This window comes from Dama dama, chromosome 18, assembly GCF_033118175.1.
Source record: "Dama dama isolate Ldn47 chromosome 18, ASM3311817v1, whole genome shotgun sequence".
NCBI classification, from domain to species: Eukaryota; Metazoa; Chordata; class Mammalia; order Artiodactyla; family Cervidae; genus Dama; species Dama dama.
Window position 1 is genome coordinate 67,316,151 of NC_083698.1, and position 21,120 is coordinate 67,337,270.

Consider the following 21,120-nt stretch of genomic DNA (forward strand, 5'->3'; position numbering starts at 1 on the left):
TGTATATGTATATATATTTCAATTTCCCCAGATTATTTTTGTGCATGCAGAAGGTTGCAAATCTTTACTTCACAAAGGAGCTGACCTGAAAGGGTAGAGAGGCAGATGTTTTACATTATCTAATCTGGCTCTTCTGCTGATGTCATTCTCCCCAAATCTCCTTGGAAAGATAACCACAAAGCATACGTGGCTCCTCTCAGGGAGTGGGGTTGCCAAGGGTGCCAGGAGTCAGGACAGGCTCTAAGAACTTTGGGGACCAAAGAAGGAACCTCCTGACACATGACTGGATTTGTATTTAAATTTGGTTTTTCCTGCTTTGTTCCAAATGAGTGACTCAAGAACTGAAAGAGGAAAAATTATGACTAGTGACTCCAACAGTGAAATATATTTAAATGGAAGTAAAACCAAGAATTCCAAATCCATGGTCTTGTTCTCCTTTTCACCCCTGTGAACTTCTGTGTGGGATATGAAAATTTCTATCATCCGGGGGATTTCCCTTCACTGTCATCCTGGTAATTATCTTTGCCTCTCCTTTTTCTTAAGATTGTGTATCTTCCTCTTTCTTGGTTTACTCTCTCAATATGGTGGAGCATCATTCAGTAGTTGCCTCAGAAAAGGTGTATGTGAAGTAAATTATTTGAGAGGAAAAGTATAACTTGTTCAAGACCAATATCCTACAAACTGACCTACCAGCAAGTGTTGACTTCTTCAAAGCTCAGTTTAAACAAGATGTGCCTGGTGCTTCTGGCAACTAATGCCAACCATCAACATTTGGACCCCTGTTCCCCAGTCATTCCAGGAGAAGGGCTGGTGCTTTACTAACCATGAAAGTTGATGATATAATGTCCACCACTACTTGACTCTTCACACGGCTGCAACCTCAGGGCTTGGATTTCAGCACTTGGATCACTCTAGGGGTGGGGTTGGTGCTATCTCCAATTAAAAATAGTATCTTGGCAGAAGAAGACTGGAGATAAGTTTCGGCCAAGTACCATTACCCTTGTATCCTGGCCTCTGATTACATAGAGAATATTTTGATGCTTCCCTAAGTATGCAGTTAAAAAACCCCAAAGTCCAAGTACCTGAGTACTTTCTCCAGAGTCTGACATTTAGCTCTGTCAGACTATGCTCTCTCTTCTCCAGGGTGTTGTGAGCAGTGGGAAAACTTCACACCTGCTACTGATGCTGTTACCATGAATATCCCTGGTGAACAGTGCTCCAGAAGTTCTGGTATATATGCTATTTAGACATTTGCCATTGTACAGTATCTTGAATGTGTGAAAAAGCTGCTGTTCTCCTGTTCCTGTCCTATCCTCACTGTCCCCCCAACACCCATACCATTCCTACCATCTTTGGGTGGGTATAAAATTCTGAGTTGAAACAGTTTTCCCTTTATAATAAATAAACAAATTAATTCATTGTTTACTCAATTTTACTGTTCAAGAGTTCAATTCCAGTTCTAATTTCCAGTCTGTTGTATCTGAACTATTTGTCTCATTTTTGCTTATGACCTGTTTGGATTTTGCTTTTTGTTTTGTTTTTCTCTTTTTCTTTCTTTTTGGAAACTTAGAATCTTCTCCCTAAAAACAGTATTCTGAAATGTTATACTTATATACCTTGGCATAGGTATTTGTTTAACCTGTTAAAAATAGATTAAAGGACATAATTATTAGGCCCTTTCTACCTAGAAACTCATGTACTTTGGGGATGGAAATTTTCCCCTGAGTTATTTATTTGATGACATCCTCTATTTTTTCAAGGTCTTCCTTTTATTCAAATGTTGGATGTCCTGGACTAATTCTCATTTTTTTCTCCTGTTTTCCATTTCTTTATCCTCTCATCTTTTCTCAAAACTTTCTCAATTTTGTCTTTGAATTCTTCTTGTGAATTTTTCATGTCTGCCATCATAATTTTAATTTCCAAGAGCTCCTTTTTGCTTCCATATTTATTTTATATAGTCCATAGCTCACTGTTTTATAAGGTATCTTCTTTGTTTTCTGGGTATAAAAATGAGTTATTTTGTTGTTGTTGTTACTTTTTTCTCTCCTCCCTGCATTATTGTTACTATTTTGTTTATTTTGATTTCTATCTTTCATATTAGAAATTATCCTCAAATGTCTATTGAACTTTATCATTACAATCACGTTTAAGGTGGAGACTTAAAGACTTAGTTGGAATCTTTACATAGAGAGGTTAACTCTTTACAGGGAGCTAATTGATTGGTTTATCATATAAAAGAGCTTGTGATTAAAAAAAACAAACGAGGAAAAAAATCTCCTCCAAAAATGTGTACCTAAAAGTAATCCTACATTCATGTATGGGGATTACATATTAAGAACTCCTTAATTAACGAAGTAAAAATGCTCATTGCTGTTTTTATACCTTAGAGCTAGTTAATGATCAAATATTTTTATAGCCTTTTCTTGAACACCTTGACTAATGGAAGCCCACTGTAAACCAAGACAGTCCAGTTTTTGGGAACAGGTCTTTTATCAAAAAGATATTCTTTGTTTGATCCAAATACATCTCTCTGTTATGTTTATCCTTTTGTCTTATTTATGCTTATTGGATATATTAAAATCCAATCAAAGGACTTCTTTTCTACTTGGAGCTTTTAACATAGTTTATATTAATCCTATATAAGTAATTTAACTTCTCTGGGCTAGCACTATAAAACCAATACCTCTGTTTCCCTGAAAATAACGGTAAAAAAAAAAAAAAAAAACTTAGTATATTCCCCCCCCACCCCCGCACAGTCTCTCAAAGATAATCCTGGACTATTGGGTGCTTAGATTTGTATTCTGTTGAGATATAAAGATGCCAACTGAAGTATTTAGAGAGCATAGATTCTGTTATGTTGGGAAGAGTTAATTGCTGTGAGTGGGTGGCAGATGAAAACTAGATTTGGTTAGGCTGGGAGCCAGAGAAGACCCTGTATCAGCTATACTTTGGGAGTCTTGAGACAGAGTTATCCAGATAGGTCATAACTTCAATGACACCAGGAAGCTCCTTAGCTTTTGACATTTTACAAGAGCACAACACATGGCTTTATTCCATATCTACCCTACACTAACGAGGTTAAAGAGAGCAAGCTTGTTCTTTCACAGCCACTCCACACAAATCCTGGAGCACAGACATTATGCAATAGGGTGGCCAAGGAGCTCGGTAAATCTTTTGCAGACAAGAAAAGCCACTTGTTCCTCCTACATACAGTCAAAGAGAAGCTGATGACAAACAGCCACCAACACATAGGGGTGTGATGCTTTCACAGAGGCAAAAAATCCTCAACTTAAAAACAAACAAACAAAAAAACCATTCTTAAGCTACCACCTGATTCCTTTAAAAGCCTTCACAGATCTTCCTCAGAGTGGAATCAAGAGTGTTGTATAACACAGGGAGCCCAGCCTGGTGCTCTGTGATGATTTAGAGTGATGGGGTGGGACGGGGGAGTGAGGCTCTAGAGGGAAAGGCTATATATACAATTATGATTATAATTCACCTTGTTATATGGCAGAAACCAACACAACACTATAAAGCAATTACCCTCCAATTAAAAAAAAATTAAAAAAAAAAAGAGTCCAGTAAGCTTTCTATCTCACATTTCCTCCCTTACCTTTAACATCACAAAGGTGGATGAACTTCCAGGCTCTAACCTGGCTCCACCCCAGCACCTGGCTTTCTTGCCTTTGAGGACCAGCCAAGAATGAACTCAGCCGGAGAGAATGTGCAGAGAGTTTGGGAGCCAGGAAATCAGGAGCAGAACAAACCCTTCCTCCTGAGGTGATGGGCTCCACAGCTGTCCCAGCCTCAGAACCCTGCAGTGCCAGTCAGGAGCCTGGCTCTGCCCCACCTCCGCCTCTACACGCCTGGCAAGGGGTCTTTTTGTTGTTGTTCTTTCTCCTCCTCCTCTCCCGATTGCAGGCCCAGTGTATGCTTGTCTTGCAGCCAAAGATAAACTCCAGGCATTCAGAAGGCTACTCTAAATATCCAAATAGAGCACTGCCTGGGAAAAGGAACAATTTGTCTTAGGATACGTTCCTGTTTGCTTTTTCCTTTTTAGCTCATTCTGACAAGGCAACACAGGGTGTGTGGGTTCAAAAAGTCTCAGCATTTCAAAGTATCATGAAATGTATCATGAAATGCTTTTTCCTTCTTAGCTCATTCTGACTAGACAACACAGGGTACATGGATTCAAAAAGTCTCAGCATTTCAAAGTATCGTGAAATGTATCAACCCTATTTCATCCTTGAATCCCACATTCCCACCATTCTATATCCATCTTCCATCTTTCTTCTATTGACATCAAATTTACTGTTTCCCTAAGAAGTGCCCATATTTGCAGACAGTGCTATTAGAATTCTCTTCTTTCTCTGCATTTGCTAAAGACATTTGAAAAAAAAAAAAAAAAAGTCAAATTTGTGAGTATGTATGCTGTGAGCAGGAACTTTCTCCATTCCTGATATGCGTGCTTAGTCAGGTCTGACTCTTTGGGGCCCCATGGACTATAGCCCACCAGGATTCTCTGTCCATGGAATTCTCCAGGCAAGAACACTGGAGTGGATTGCCATTTCCTCTTCTAGGAGATCTTCCCGACTCTGGGATCAAACCCGTGTCTCCTGTGGCTTCTGCATTGGCAAGTGGATTCTTTATCACTAAGCCACCTGGTGTTTGTGTTCAAACCCAGAAATTACACAGCTTGGGAAGTCTTTCTTCGATGTATGGTATACTTAAAAATTAGAAAGACATCGGGATTTACCCCTTTAGAGGAGCAGGACTGAAAACAAAATTCTAAAGGACATTGTTGTGTTTAGAGTTGTGCTCATTTGAAAGAATCCAGCAGACACAGTGGGAGACAAGAAGATTACTTATTGCCTTCTGGAGAGGATAGTTGATCTAGCAAATACCATATTCCACTCCAGCTCAGCAAGAAGCCTTGTGTGTTCAGTGACTTATTAAATGCAAAACATATACAGTCTTCACTGAATAATAAATAGATGCAAACAATCCCTAAATATGACTAGGAAGAGAGAGCAGAGACAGTGAACACGAGACAGAGGCTAAAGACAAACGGTGCAGAGTCAGAAGGGGCTGCTGGTTGTCCAAAACTGGGGCTCCACATAAAGGTGACCTCTGGACAAGTCAAGCGAAAGGGCTCAGAGAGGCACCCCCGGGGGTGTACTTGGAAGTCAGATCGCACTTGCAAGATAAGGATGAATGTGACTTGTTATAGTCTGCAAATAATTGGATCTCTACCACACAAGAATGAAAGTAGAATGGGGACAATGTCTGCTGCCCAGGAATTCAGCATGCCAATTAGAAAGCCATGGGCAGGGGTAGCATCAGAAGGTGCCACATAGCATTATGAATGTTCCCCTGTCTCTGGGCAGACATTTGTGGGCCCTGGCGAGGACGTAATGGATGGTGACTGAGTTTTGTGCCCTCCTCAGCACAGGAGGTGATGTCCACAAAGCCAAGGGCCAGAAGCACATGGGGGTTGGAGAATGGACGTTTTCCTTCTGTTCTTAAACCATTCAGTGAACAGCTGGGTACTGAGAAAATAAGCAGGTGATTTCAGATTTGCAAAGCTGCATCCTGACCCCCTAGGCAGAGCCTTTGAGAACAGAAGGTAGGAGGCTGACAGAGATAGGTAGATGTGGGCATCTGAACCTAAAACACTAACTCTGATTACATATGGACCCTTGAGCCAGCTGCTAGACAGGACTGCCATGGTGCCAGGAAGCTGTCTCTCTCTCAGCATGGAGAAGCCAGATAAGGACCACCATTTGGTGAAGATTTCTGTTGAATAAGTTAATTTTTGAATTGAGAATGTAATTTAAAATTCCTGCTAGTGATAATTCTATGTTTTGGATTTACTTCTATAAGCTTCTAGAATTTTCCTGTGCCTACTGATGCCATTTATTGATAACAAGTTCATTTCCACTGGTGGAAGGGTCTCCAACCCATCCCCCACCTTTCCTTCCTGTGTCAATGAGAACAAAGATGAAAGGAAATGAAGGTGGGAGATATGCAAAAACTCACAGAGAAAACAATATCACATTAATTAACAACAATTCCAGTACTTGCAAGAGAGTGTGGAACATTAAACAAGCTAAGTGGCCTAAGCATTACTGTTCACAGATATTTGGTGCTCCTCCCTCAGAGGGTTTTATTTTCTTACCCACTTGGGCACATGATGTGCTTTCCAAAATGAAATGAAAGCAGAAATGACATGTGTTATGAGTCACTTTATGCACAGGCTTAAAGACCACTATAAGATAGTCCTCTTTTTTCTCTGCCAGGAGATTGTTTCAAACAGGGGCTTCTCCTTCACTGTGGGTCCCTAGAATGGAGGTGATGTGGAGCACGGATGGATCTGATCTGGAACAGACATGTAGCATGAATGAGAAGTAAACTTTTAATATTATATGCCACTGAAATTGGAGGATCTTTTGCTCTAGCAGCATAATCTGGCCTATACCAATTAATACAAAGTACCCTTAAAGTATAAGTCAACTTTGATTTTGAAATATATGTATATTAATTTAAAAGATTGATAAGCGCTACAGCAAAACAATAGTGATTATTTCCTGGGTTGGGGATTATGACTTTTTTCTACTTTATGCTTTTCTATAATTCCTAAATGTTCTTCAGTTAACAAATATTGCAATTAATATTAAGAAAAACATATATATTATGTTGTTTAAGAGGCAAGGTAAGGTGCTTAGACTGAAAGTTCTATTGTGAGTCTCACCACTCATTGTAAAGTATGGGACTTTGGGTGACAAATGTAGCATCTTTACAAGTATCCTTAAGATCTGCACCATTAACCCCAACTGACCTCCTCTACCCCTTCATCCTTGATTCCCCTCAGCTCACAATCCTCCAAGCCAGACTTGACTGCAATGTGCTGAGGTCCCCATCTGCAGTGTGGTGGTACACAAAGCTAACATTCACTTGCACAGAAGAGCCTCCATCCTTCTTGGGAGCTGTGTGAACATGGCCTTCCCTTGTTTTTCATTTGTGATAATCAGAATCAAAGGACTTCTTTTCTAAGGCCTATTCCTTCACTATCAAATGCAAAAATGTCTCTCTCTGGGTATGGGAATAGAGGAAATACCTCTTTCCTACAGATTTATCAGGAAATTAATAATATATCCCAGAATTAAAACACCTTGATACCCTACTTAAAAAGACTAAGTAAGGATTTAAAAATCATATCAGGGTGAATCAGAAAACCCACCATAATTAGAAAGTCATGGCCTCACTCTCGGTCTTTTCAAGTAAGGGTACCAAGGTGTTTTATGCTAATTACATTATTAAATTCCTTTACGACTCAGGATAAGAAACACTATGTGCTATAACAACTAAAAACCTTGGTAACATCATTATCATAATAACCATGGTAATTCTCTCACTTCTAGGCTAATGTGAGTCAAGAGGCTCTCCTGGGTGGATTTTCTAAAGCAGTGATCCCCAAACAAGATTCCTTTTATGTTGAAACTCTTTTTTCAACAATTGCACTATGGTTGACATCAGAGGGGGAAGAGAAAGTGATCATACAGGGACTTTTACGCAATACCTGAAAGTGATAGACATTATTTCAGACCACGTTCTGCTGTTTAGAAAACCACTAGATGCACCAACCAGAGAAGGAAACTGGGAAATGGAATCTTCTCTGTGCTCAAGAAAAAATAAATAAGATGGATAAGCATACAGCAGGTTGCTGACTCACTTTTATGTTTTAGTAATCAAATATCCATTTTATTCTTTCTTCAGCACGTGGAACTCACTTCTTCTAAGAGGAGCAATTCAAAGTTCTATCCAATAGTCAAATCCAAAGCTTGAGTCTTGGATCTCCGGCAGAAGTGCAGATGGGGAAGAAGAAGACTTCCCCATCAGGTCCAAATGAGATTCCTTTTGATCTAATAACCTGTGAACTAAAACAAAAAAGCTGCCCACCCCATTACCCTACCACATAAACCCCAACAATGGGAAATGTATCAAGGACAGCCTCAACAAACCCCTCCATTTGGAAGATGAAGAAGGGAAGTCCCATGTCAGTCACTGAACCATAAGAATTCTGAAGTCCCGCTGAGCAAATGCTCCAAAGGACCCCAACCCTGGAGAGGGGACAGTACCTCACTAGGCCAGGTTCTGTTCTCTGGGTAGAACTCCTCTGCCCATTGTTCTCTAGGGCCTCTGGCTCTGCCCACAGAGGCTCCTCTTTCTTTGTTGCTCTTCTTGCTTTGAGGGCAGCCTCATAGGAATTAAACAACATTTGAAGCTGTCTCCTTCCAGTTTCATGTATCAATATGCCTGCTACCCACCTATATCCCAGTTATGTCTTTCCATGAAGAAATCAAACTTTGGAAATGCCAGGTTTCAATACAGAAAACAGACAGTGCTCTTGATAATCTGAGCAAGAAGAAGTTGAACCGAGGGAGTTAGAGGACATGCAGCAATTGGAAGGTCATGAGAGCATAGCTCAGGAAGGCCACTTTCAAGAAATACAGAAACACAGGGTGGGAAGCCACCACCACCAGTCACAGCTTCTGCAGCACAAACATAGTTGATTCTTGGAAAGACTTTCAATACAGTTGGAAGTCACTGACAATGATCTCAGTTGCCTGTAGCACAGAGGTAGATTATTCTTAGGAAGATGTTGTAATGTAAGTCACCAGCAAATCCTACATCAGCTGTCTATTCATGCTTCTACAAGGATAATAGCTCCTCCTTTCCTCCTGCCTCCCAGATTTCCAGAGGTACCCCCTTTGGTTGAATCTGACAGAGACTCTCCTGACAAGGGTGTCTGGGAAATGTAGTTTCCATGTTTTATTACTCTGTGGTTCAGAGAAGACTTCTTAAAAGTGTGGCAGTGATATTGAAATTCAATAATAATATTCTTCACACTGAAGTTCACAGCAATTATTAAAAGTCATGACCATTTTGACCATTATTCTTTTCCTGCCTCATATGTGCATTTGTACCTTCCTTGTATGTTGACAGTGAATGTGAGTACAAAACACATCATTCTGTATCATGAAAAAAGTAAAGATTCCTTAAGGGTCTAAATTTTTGTCTCTGAACCAGGAACCTCAAATAAATCTGATCAATGGCAAACATTATTGCCAAGTGGGAGAACTATACAATGGGAAGTGAGCCTGGTGAGTCCAACCGAGAGTTTGATACTAGCATCCTACCTGAAGGAAAGTTACGTGCCTGCTCCAGATTTTGTTCTCATCTGGAATAAAGGGACTAGACATGTGGTTTCTAGACTTTCATGTAACTTTGGAGTCCTTCTTCAAATGAAGTCTAATGAGGAGCTCCAATAACTGAAACAGGTAATGAAGGGGCTCGCGCGTGCATACTCAGCAGCTTCAGTCGAGTTAGACTCTTTGTGACTCTGTAGACTGTAGCCCACCAGCCTCCTCTGTCCATGGGATTCTCCAGGCAAGAATACTGAAGTGGGATGCTGGGCCCTCCTCCTAAGGAGGAGGATTTTCCCAACCCAGGGATCGAACCTGCATCTCCTGCACTGTAGGCAGATTCTTTACCACTGAGCCACCAGGGAAGCCCAATGAAGGAGCTACTTGTTTGTAACAGAATAGACACTGAAGCCCAGTATTTCCTGTGGCAGCTCTAGATAATCCTTTAAGCTCCAGGGGGCACAGTTTTAAAACTCCTAGATGAGATCTATAAAACATCCTATCTACTTCTAAAGTAATATTACACACTCTCCAAGTCTTGATTGTTGGAGATATTGCCAAATGTTTATATATATATACATATATATGTATATATCTATACACACATATATTCAGCAAGCTCTAAGGCTACTTTGTATTCATATATGTAGGGCATACTCAATATAAAATGTGTGATTTTCTTATAGTCTTCCACCTGTTAAAGTGAGCAGGTTCAATATTTTGAAAGCATTCTGTTTGTGACCCAAAACTCAGATTCCAAATGCTATATGACTTGCTTTGAGATTTAATGTGTCACTATTCAAACAATACTCTGATAGCTGGAATAATTCCACAGAAGAATGCCCATAAGCACTGTAAAAGACAAATGAACAGGTGCTGCTTAGGGGACAGCAATTAGACTTAACCAGAAACTGCTGACATTGTCATAAACCAAGATTATTTCCGAGAGAGGAGAAAGAATTCCACAGCATTCACCAGAACTTCTCAGCTATATTAAGTGGAAGACCAGTCATTGTTAGGGTCCACTTGGAGTAATTTAAAATATAGTAAATGCAAGAAAGCAGAGGAAATAGAAATGTAAGATCACAAGAGCTTATTTTTGACAGTTCTGTTTTTTTTGCCCATTTTCCAATTGAGATTCCATGTCTTTCTTTTCACTATACAATATTTAACGGAGCCATTGCAAAGGCAAGACCATGAAGTCTGCCAAAGGGCTAAAGTAGAAGAAGCCCATTGCAGTAACATCAGGAGCTCAGGAATGTCTATAGTTTTATCATTATCTCAGTCTGTTTGGAATACTAGTACAAAAATGCCACAAGCTAGAGGGCTTATAAACAACAGAAATCTATTTCTCAGAGTTATGGAAGCTGGGAAGTCTAAGATCAAAGTGCCAGAAGATTTGCTGTCTTGAGAACCTGCTTCCTAGATAGTCACCTTTTGGTTGTGTCCTCACATGGCAGCAGTGACAAGGAAGTTCTCTGGGGTCTCTTTGGTAAGAACACTAATCCCATTCATGAGGGCTCTACAGTTTTGACCTAACACTTTCCAAAAATTCCAGCTTCAAATACCAACACATTAGGGATTATGTTTCAAGACATGAATTGGGACAGAGCACAAACTTTCAACCTACAGCAGCCATACCCTAAGGATCATGAGTGTCTGCCAGCTGTGAGATGACACCCTGAAACTCTGGAGCCTGGGACAATCCTGAACTTGGCCCTCAAGCCCTCTCATTTCTTTCTGATACCAGCATGTGGTCACAAAGCATCAGAAGCAGTGTGGTTCTTTTGTTTAAACATGATTCTAAACGTGCCTCTAGATCCTCTACTTCCTCAAACATCAACTCACATCCTGCATCTTATTTGGTTCTGTCTCTGATCCCCAAAATCATGGTGCCTTCTCCTCTTACCTTACAGCCTCTGTGACTTAGTTAGAGCTGCTAGTGTTGATTCACTCTAGGTCTGGATCCTCTCCTCTCTGCAGAAGAAAATGTCATAACATACCAGGATGTCATAATATACCAGGATTTTAATCAAGGCTATACCCCTTTCTAGCTGATGACCCTCGAGTCACCACGAACCTCAGTTTTCTCACATGTAAAAGGGAAATGATGACACCCACACCTCCTAAGAATCATTAGCATAATGCATGGCACGTAATCGTTGTTCAGTCGCTAAGTCATGTCTGACTCTTTGCAACCTCATGGACTGTAACCCGCCAGTGGCTCCTCTGTCCTCCACCATCTCTTTGAGTTTGGTCAAATTGATCCCCATTGTGTAGCAGCTACTCAACAAATACAAGTTATCTTCTCCTTCCCCCTTTCCCTGACAAGTTCCATGTACTGTATCCAGAGCACTTTTTAACCCCGTAGGTGATTGCTAATTTTCTGTTGTTGATAATAATGCTGGTAACATTCTATCTGAAGCAGAGCTGAGGAAGGCTTGTGGTAAAAGAAGATAAATATACTATTCTTCATCTTTTTGATCCTCCTTTGAGATCTTTAGGGAAGATACCATGGGCTCCCTCTGGTTGGATACCTGATTGACAAATCACAGAAGATGCTGTGGAAGTCATGTATTTTTCAAGACCTCTATCTCAGTCAGCATCTCTCACATCAAGGGGACTTGGTGGCCTGACCATTATCAGTGAATTTAAATGTAGTCAAACCACAGATGAGTGCAGGTTTTTTACTTTTGGTTATCTATAATACTACCACAAATTTCCAAATCTCTGTTTTTTTTCTATTATAGTGGTGAAATATACCAATGAGTGTTTTTTTTAACACCTTGATAAAATAAGAGCATGATTCAGAATTACAATCATCTTGAACTTGTTTTCCTCTGGGGGAAAAAACAAAAAACAAACTACTAATCCAGGTCACCAGTGCCCCATGAATGTCTAGAGATGTCTCTGAGCAAAGTGGTTCTGTTATCAAATAAGACTATAAAAAAAAAAAAAAAGGTAATTTTTGCCTGCAGGCTTCCTCTGACAGGATTCCTGATTGAAGAATCATGGAAACCACATATTTGTAAGACCTTTAAGATTCAGTCTACACTTAACTCCTGGCATTCTCAATATTCACGTTTAATTTAGTTTTACACAGAATTGATTGTTCAGTTGATTTGGGGTTATTTCAGAAGAGCTATTAATACTTGCAGGCCTTGGTGTCCACTGGAACCAACTGAACACGATTTGAGAGAAGTTGATCTGACCCAACCCCTCATGTTAGAGGAGAAGTCATTGAGACCCAAAGGTTTCATCTGTCAACTGCCAGAAAATCTGAGTTCCAGGTCTTCAGTGCTCTGCCTCATCTACTGCAGTCTCCTTGTGGCAAGACATGGCTCTCAGCAGAATCTCCTTCTTTCCTGTGTTACTTTTCTGTTGTATTATTCTCTTCGTGCATATCCATGCATACACACACCACAAATCAGAACAACATCCTCTTGTGTCCCTCTTTTCCTTCAGTGGGCAGTGTGTTAATCCCATAGAACTAGAAACAGACAATAACATATGGTGGTGTTGTAAAGGCCTATGTTTGATTTCACTCAGGAGCCAGGCTGTGATAATGCACTCCTTCATCATTCATTCCTTTATTCCACAAAGGTGTCCTGAATGCCTGCCGCACCTGAAACTGTGCTAGGTGCTATGGGTACAACAATCAGTAAGACACAGCGCCTGCCTTCAAGCTGCTTCCACTCTAGTGTGAGAAACAGGCCTGTAGCAGATGAATGTAATGAAGCTATGAAGCTACCGTGAGAGCAGCTAATTTCTACACAAGCCACAGAAAATCAGGGAAAAGTGATTCAGAAAATAATATTTTAAGCACCTCCAAAGAGTCACATACTCTTTCCCAAAGCACTTGGAGATCTTGCCTTAAGAGCTGGAAGTGTCTCATTTCAATTGTTCAAATTAATCACAGCAGTAGCACAGATAATACTAAATAGGAGTTAAGAAAAAGCCAGTTCTCTGCTTTAGCAAATATCATATATCTTGAATAACCATCCCCTCCTCCCAACCCACACCCCAGACTGCACCCCTGCCCCCCACCCTGCAATAGCAGCTTGCCTTGTTAATTGTGTTTTCTCAAAGCAAATGCTAACATTGGTTTATATCCCTTGAGCACACACCAGCTGGATAGTAGGAGGAAGCCTGTTCAGCATTAAAAATTGACCGCAAATAATTTAGAGGGCAGACAAGCCACAGGCAGATAGGAATATATCGTTATTTACAACCAGTAAAAAAAACTGTCCCGACCCACCCTGCAGCGCCATCTCCCGTCTCTGATGGGGTTGTAGTCTTGTTCAAAGTTTTAATAGACTCTTTTTACGAATGCATCAGTAGGAGCATAAACAAGGTCACATGAAATTTAGAGGACGTTAATGAGACCTATGTAAATTTAGACAGCCTGGAATGCAGTTATTAGATCGTTTTCAAGTGAATAAAACCTGAAATTTGCTTTTCAGTTTGCAAATCATCTCACCAGCAACTGCCCACCATAAGCACTCTCCAAAACCCATAAAGCAACGGGTCTATAAAGGATGTTTCAAGGAAGAGCTGAATCAAATTAAACTACCGTTTACTTTGGCCGTAGAAGCTCTGACAAATAAAATGAAAGATGCTGTTGCCATTTTCATCAACTAAAACAAATCTTTGCTGGGGAGAAAAAGAAGAGAAAAAAACTAAAATGTCAGTGGCCAACACTGTCATTCCCTGCCATTCAGTAAATAAACATAATGTCTGTTGGTTGTCATGGAAACGTTCCGCCTGATTCCAAGCATCAAAGCTTAACAATAAAGACACCCTGATATTTGCGACTGGGCACAAACAACTCTTTTGGCATTTCTCATGAGCTCACAAACACAAGAGCCATTTTCCCTGTTTGTTTTCTTTCTTAGGCATGAATGCATTGGCTTTAGAAAAAGAAACATGTATCTTAGAAACCTATCAAAAATATTTGAATACAGTTACCTCACCAATCTCAGCTTCCCCTCCCCGCCTTTTAACATTTGCCTGAGAAGAATTTAAATGGCATATTTAGTCACCACATATTGCGCTTCCTGTACCTGATGCTGTGTAAAAGGGATTGATTTAAATCATTTACAGTAACCATGTGGGGGAAGCGGGTTTGATTTTCAGCACCAAATGCTCCTAGATCCATAATAAGCAACCACAAATACAGACAACAAATGACCGTGCTTATCATTGTCTCTTCTTGGGTAAAGAATTGTCCTTTAGTAAACACTCATTACACACTTGCAGCATTCAACAGGAAAGTGGCTCAGATATGTGAGCAGAGATATAGGATGCTTAACCCTCCATCTCCCAGGTAACCAGTCTCAGAACTGCTGGCTACAAAAATCCAAGAATGTTCCTAATTTTTTTAAATCATGGAATTTATAACCCCTCACAAAGCAGGAATGTACCAAGTGTAAAGGTTACAGCTGAGAGCTACTAAAGCTTTAGAGGCAACTATTGTTAATAATGATCAGCTGAAAGAGGAATATAGCTCAACCCTCAGAGCATCACTCAAACATTTAGCATTTCTAAAGCCCTAGAGCCTCTGACAAGCTAGGCATAAATCAGGGAGGATTTAAATTCCTGATTTTTTGGCATTTTTCAAGCTATAAATCTCACACATTCTTAAAACCACATTGTCCCATAACCAGAGCTGAGGACCAGAGTGGGTTCCAACTGCAGCGCAAATAGAACTGGAGTGAGGATGCCTGCTTTTATTAAAGCATTCTAAAGTGAAGCCAAGACGGGCTTTCATTTATCCCAACACTCTACCAGGCTTTTCTCATCTTTGGAGGTAGTCATCTCTGGATTTTTCTATAAAGATCCTATTAATCCATGTCTGCATATGTGAAATGGTTTGGATAGTCAGAGATAAGGAAGCACTGAAAAGGGGAAACCAAATGGTCTATAAATGAATCAAGTCAATTCAGAGCTTCTCAGAGTGGGCTCCAGGACCACTTGTATTAGGAATTCAAGCTCATCTGCTGTGTTGAGATTCAGCTTCTCCAGCCTGACTGTTTTGTGTTAGTTTCCGCTGTACAGCAAAGTGAATCAGCTCTTTGTCATTCAGTCACTCAGCCATGTGCGACTCTCTGAGACCCCATGGACCATACCACACCAGGTTTCCCTGTCCCTCACCATCTCCTGGATCTTGTTCAAGCTTAAGTCCATTGAGTCAGTGATGCCATCCAACCGTCTTGTCCTCTGTTGAATCAGCTATACGTATACATATAAGGAGCCTGCACTTTAAACAATGGGCCAGGTACAAGCAGTAACCCATAAGTGTTTGCTACGATAAACTGAAGGTAGCTATATGGGCTTTCCAGGTGGCTCAGCGGTAAAGAATCCACCTGTAATGCAGGAGATGCAGTTTCAGTTCCTGTGTTGGGAAGATCCCCCGGAGAAGGAAATGTATTCTTGCCTGGGAAATCCCTCCAGAGGAGCCTGGAGGGTTACAGTCCATGGGGTCGCAGACAGTCAGACATGACTTAGCGACTAAACAACAATAATCATTTGTTATATTTGTTTCTTCCAAGAAAAAGTCATTGTGCACTCTCATTTTTCTATTTATTTTTCACTGTTTTTCAAATAGATTCTTCTCCCATGTTCTCTCCCTTCTGAAGGGCTATGGGAAGAGGCTTTATCCCTTCACACGTTTACCAAAGAGGCTTATGCTCATCCTGAAGGGAGTGATGTCCCAGGGACCCGGAAGACCTCTGTGACCTTGACTAAGCCCTGCTTCTCTGAATAGCAGTTTCCTCATAATTTGAGTTTCTCAAACTTCAAGTATACTGCCATGTGGTAAACTCAAGATTCTCTAACCCTGGCTAGAAAAGAAGTCAGAATAAGGGGAAATGGAAAAGAGAAAAGCCTGTAAAATATTTTTGGCCACTTAATCTTCTTTTCCAGCAGTTGGGGAAAGTCTAATTAGAAGACCTTCTTACTGTAGTACTTTGTATTTCATAGCATCTTCTTTCCCTAAAGCTGGAAAGAATCTTTACCAGAAATACACACTGTGGGCTTGCTGTGGGCAGTGATTCCCGGGGAGCCTGTAATGTGAGAAAGGTCAGGAGAAGAGGCAGTCCTAAGGGTAGTAAGGGTCACTGAGCTGCTGAGGGACTTTTAGCCACTTTTCTTTTGAATGTACTAGTCTAAATATATTTGTGTAGGTTCTTGCCTTTTTGTCCATTTTGTGGACACTGTAGAAAGGAGGGAATTGAAAAGCTTACCATCCCATTTTATTTTCACTTTAGAGTTCTAAATTCCATAAAGAATAGAAACAGGAGAAGAAATAGGGACCTGGGAGGAAGTTTGCACACTGGAGCAAAGAAGAGGAATGAAACAGTTGGCACACATAACAGGTAGTAGGGGTGTGTCAACAAGTGAGGCCGGCTCAAGCAGGATCCATCACATGGCACTCCCCCCAACACTCCCGATTGGTTGCCTCTACCATGTAGGCCTCTGGGGATTCTCAGAGACTCCTTTCTAGACCTGCAAAAGTATGGGGACACTCTTGTTTCCTCTCAGTCCTGGGAAAGCAGTGTTTGATTTTCCCCAAAGGAGTTTTTCTAGCAAACAGAAGAAAAACAAAACCAATTTTCCATAAACACACAGCAGCATAAGAGATCCTTGAGTCTACTAGACCTACTCAGCTGACTTTAACTCACTTCCAACCAAGTCCAGTTCTTCTGGCACAGATCCTAGAGAACCACTCCCAGAATCTTCTCCTCACCCTTTCCTGCCTGGACTGGGTGCTAAACAAACATGCTCTATCTCTTAACCAGAAGTTGAATTGAGTTTGTCCCCACTTCCAGGCCTGGTAGAGGTTCCGATGTTTTTCTGAACATCATTTCCCAAGCCTTCCTGGGAGGAGACGTGGATGAAAGAGGGCTTTGGAGAAAAGAGGTCAGGGTTCAAGTTGCCAGTTATTGCTGACAGTCCATATGACCTTACACAAGTTGCTTATTTCTTACTTAATCATCAATTGCTTCCTAGTAAAATGAGGCAGATAGATTGTATGTTGTTGGTTTAAAATTTGACCAAGACCATTGCCGTGTGTGCTGTGCTTAGTCACTCAGTTGTGTCCAACTCTTTGCAACCCCCTTGACTGCCAGGCTCAAGGGGACCCCCCAGCCCACGAGGCTCCTCTGTCCATGTGATTCTCCAGGCAAGAATACTAGAGTGGGTTGCTATGCCCTCCTCCAGGGGATCTTCCCAACTCAGGGATAGAACCCAGATCTCCTGCATCACAGGCAGATTCTTTACCACCTGAGCCACCAGGAAAGCCCAAGAACCGCTGACCATTTCACAAAGTCATATAACCAGCAGCAACACTAGGCATCATATTAGTTATCAATATAGTACACCTGCATTTCCTGGCTTTGTAGTTGTGTTATCCCTGAGATGTTCTGATAAGGTGTTAACATCTGACACTTTGCTTTTCTGATGTAGTTGTGCCCAAGGATTTACATACTGAGATACACATTGTGTTGTTATTCTTTTTTTAAATTATGTATATAGGTAATTTATATTGTTTATGAATTTCATTTCAATAAAAAGGACATTATGAAATATTTGTTATGAAAGGGGCATTGGGCCTCATATGGTTAAGAATCACTTCTCTAGGAGGTAAAGGCTGATGTGATAGATTTGTGATTTATCTCCATGAAGGTGATAGCTAACACCCCAGGGAGGAGTCAGCTTATGAGATGTCTGGTTCGGAGTGCCATGTCTTTAAAAGTGATGGAGAAATAACCACTGGGTAGAGGACATCACAAAAGAACACAGCTCATCAAAGTTTGTCCAAAGCCCCGAGTAAAGTGCTACCCCATGGTCTATCTGAGACTCTAATCTTCCATTTTCCCACCAACTTCATTGCATGTGATTTTCCTCCTTGGACTTGTCAGATTGCTTGAATCAATAGATATTACAACCAACCTCCAAAACCCATTCTACTAGCAACATTTTCTTGGACACCTGACCTCAGTCCAGTCTAGTATGGTGCTCTACTCCCTCTGGGCTTTAACTCCAGAAAGCCATCTTGGTATCCGACCACAAAAAGGAAAGAGATCAAAGAGGAAAAGTGTAAAAAGAGGAACTGTAAAAAATGACCTTCTTTGATCAGACGAGAGATTAAGCTCCTGCTACCTAGTGCCTCTCAGTCTCAGCTTAAGCCTTTGTTCTCTCCCTCCCATGAATTCTGAAATTCATTCAATTTTATGTTTTTATAAAATAGCAAAATGTCTCACTTTCTCAGTCCGTGATTAAAATCTAGTTGTTTATTTATAGGGCCATTTGTTGCTGAAACCTCTCCTTTAAAAAAAAATAATAATTGCTTCTTCAGATGGCTTTCTTCTATCTGCCAGAAGATGTCATTTTGGGATAAGGCCATTCAAACTTGTTCAAATCTGAGCAATAACTCAACCAAAATGAGGTCAATGTAAATGACTACCCACAACGGGGGAAAACCTGTTAAATTAAATCCAGAGTAAGTACCAACATATCATGTAGTGAGAGTTACATGTGTCAAATGAAGGAGTGTTATGAGGATTAATGAGTCCGTTATTTAAAAAAAAACACTTTGGGATTCTTGGATGAATGGCATTGTTGAAAGTGGGGGGTAGGGCTGGCATTTACAGATTGTAGTTATATCAAAGACTTGTAACAGACTCTGCGGAAATGTAGAGAAGGCAATGGAAGAACTTAAAACGTATATTTTTATTGATTGTTGTATTTTATACTACATTTAGCAGTCCAAATACTGAATTCAGCAAAATGCAGATGTCAGTGTCTACTTTGCAAAGTTCTACAGAGAGTAATGTAAGCTTATCTGAGAACCTCAGAATGGTGGTGTAGTCTAAGAATCATTAGGGCAATAGCAAGAACCAATTTAGGACAAATTCATTCTTACTCCCCTCAATGGTTTGTGTAATTGGCAGATGTCAAAGATGGAGAATGTCAAAGAATTCTCTGTTGGGTAAAGTATAGATCTAGCCAGAGGCAGTGGCATGATTCTAGCCTGTTTCCCTATAATGCTTGATGTTGTCATAGACTGTGGGAAGTGTAGTCAGTTGTCCCTAAATGCCTACAGGTCTCCGCTGGGCTTCCAGAAGACTGAGTTTTTCTTTCATTTTCACCTGCTGGTTTCCACATTGTAAAATGGGCAACTGAGATCATCTTATTCTTTGAGATCTGTATAAAATGGTCCCAAGTCTCCTATCACCTCTCTGGTGCAGTTTGACACCCTCCTTAGCTCTCTCTGACATCCCGGGGACTGTCTTCATGGTCTCCTTTGACCTTGAGCACCTGCTGCAGCCAGATCCTCTCTCACAGTCTCTTCCTGCTATGTGATCACCAATCCAGCCACAGAGTCCAGGTCTTCTCCTGGGCTCTCCTGAAGCCTGCTAACATAAAGCCTTTGGTGTGCAGGAGCACATTTTACTGAACACTTACACTTGGAGCAAATGGCACTTGATTCACAGAGACAAAAACAGTTTAAATGACAGAGTCCCCCAACGACCTGAGGGCCAAGAACTGCTTCTAGGCCAGTTTTCTCTTCCAGTTTCAGTCTCCAGCAAAGCCACCATCCCAGGATGCCCTATCTCCACCCACATCCCCCTCTCCTGTACTCTTTCTGACTTACAAATTCCTATTTATTTTCAGTGCAGAGATGTGTAGCTATTTCTTTGTGATCCCCTTCTACTTCATGCCCTCAGAGCATTGCCTTCCATTCTGGGTACAGATTATCAAGATATTTCCTGACTAAAATGGCTTGTTCAGGAAAGAAATGAAAATGATTCTTTTCCCCAGGAGGATTCTGTTGCCTTCCATGTGGAAGCCTAGGTCAAGCTGCAACTACTCAGGACCTTTGGAGGGAACTGCCTTGGGCTGTGCTGCCCTCTGGCTGCTTTCTGGTGAGGACCCTCTCCTTCCACAACCACTGCCCACGTGACACCCCTGTGCCCAGCAGAAGTGACAGCATCCACGCTGAACTCCATCCAGATAGCACTGCATGAACCCCTCCTGCATATTAACACATGTGCGGGCGCGCTAAGTTGCTTCAGTCGTATCCGACTCTTTGTGACCCCATGGACTGTAGCCCACCAGGCTCCTCTGTCCATCGGATTCTCCAGGCAAGAATACTGGAGTGGGCTGCCATGCCCTGCTCCAGGATGTTAACACATATGCAACATTAAATGCTTCCACAGCGCTAGAGGAATCTCATCACAGGAAATTAGAGATTCAGGTACAAAACACCACTCTGCCTGCTCTGAGAGGAATAAAAGATCCCTAGACTGAAGAAGTCAAAAGAATTGTTTACTTGAGTTTGTTTTGTTTTGTTTTTGGTCCCATCATGTGACTTGCAGGATCTTAGTTCCCCGACTAGGGATTGAACCTGCACCCTCAGCAGTGGAAATATGGAATCCCAACCACTGGACCATCAGGGAATTCCTCCTATTTGGGGTGGTTTGTTTTTTTTTTGGAGTCATAACTTTTTACAATTAAATTGGACATTATTTTGAATAGATGATATATGCATGCATATTGCATCAACTCTAAAAAGGTACAAAAGGGTGCGGAGTGAAACGTTAACTCTTCTTTCCTCCCTCGCCCACAATAGCCCAGCCCCCCTTGCCAGAGGCAGCCACAGGGAACAATTTCTTCTGGATCCTCCCAGAGAGTTTCTGTGTACTAACAAACATAAATATGGGTTTTTTTCCCTTAAACATCTTGTGCCCACTCTATATAGTCTTCTGCCCTTTGTTTTTGTTTTCATTTAACAATATATCTTAGAGGTCATTCCTCATCAGGAAATACAGAGACTCTTCATTATTTCTTTGGCTCCATCATTTCACATGGTCTGTAAACACCACAATATAGTCAACAACTGATGGACATT

The 21,120-nt window shown here is 41.0% G+C and overlaps 1 long non-coding RNA gene across 23 annotated transcripts in view; it reads right to left on the reverse strand.

Moving 5' to 3' along the window:
- LOC133072355 (uncharacterized) overlaps positions 1-21,120 on the reverse strand; it is a 446,833-nt gene that overhangs the window by 226,002 nt on the left and 199,711 nt on the right. For 4 of the 23 annotated variants that reach the window (XR_009696701.1, XR_009696705.1, XR_009696708.1 and 1 more), the window contains one exon: positions 11,116-11,183. The exons of the other annotated variants lie outside the window; for them this stretch is intronic. This is a non-coding gene — a long non-coding RNA (uncharacterized LOC133072355). The remainder of the gene's footprint in view (positions 1-11,115; positions 11,184-21,120) is intronic. 23 annotated transcript variants of the gene reach the window in all.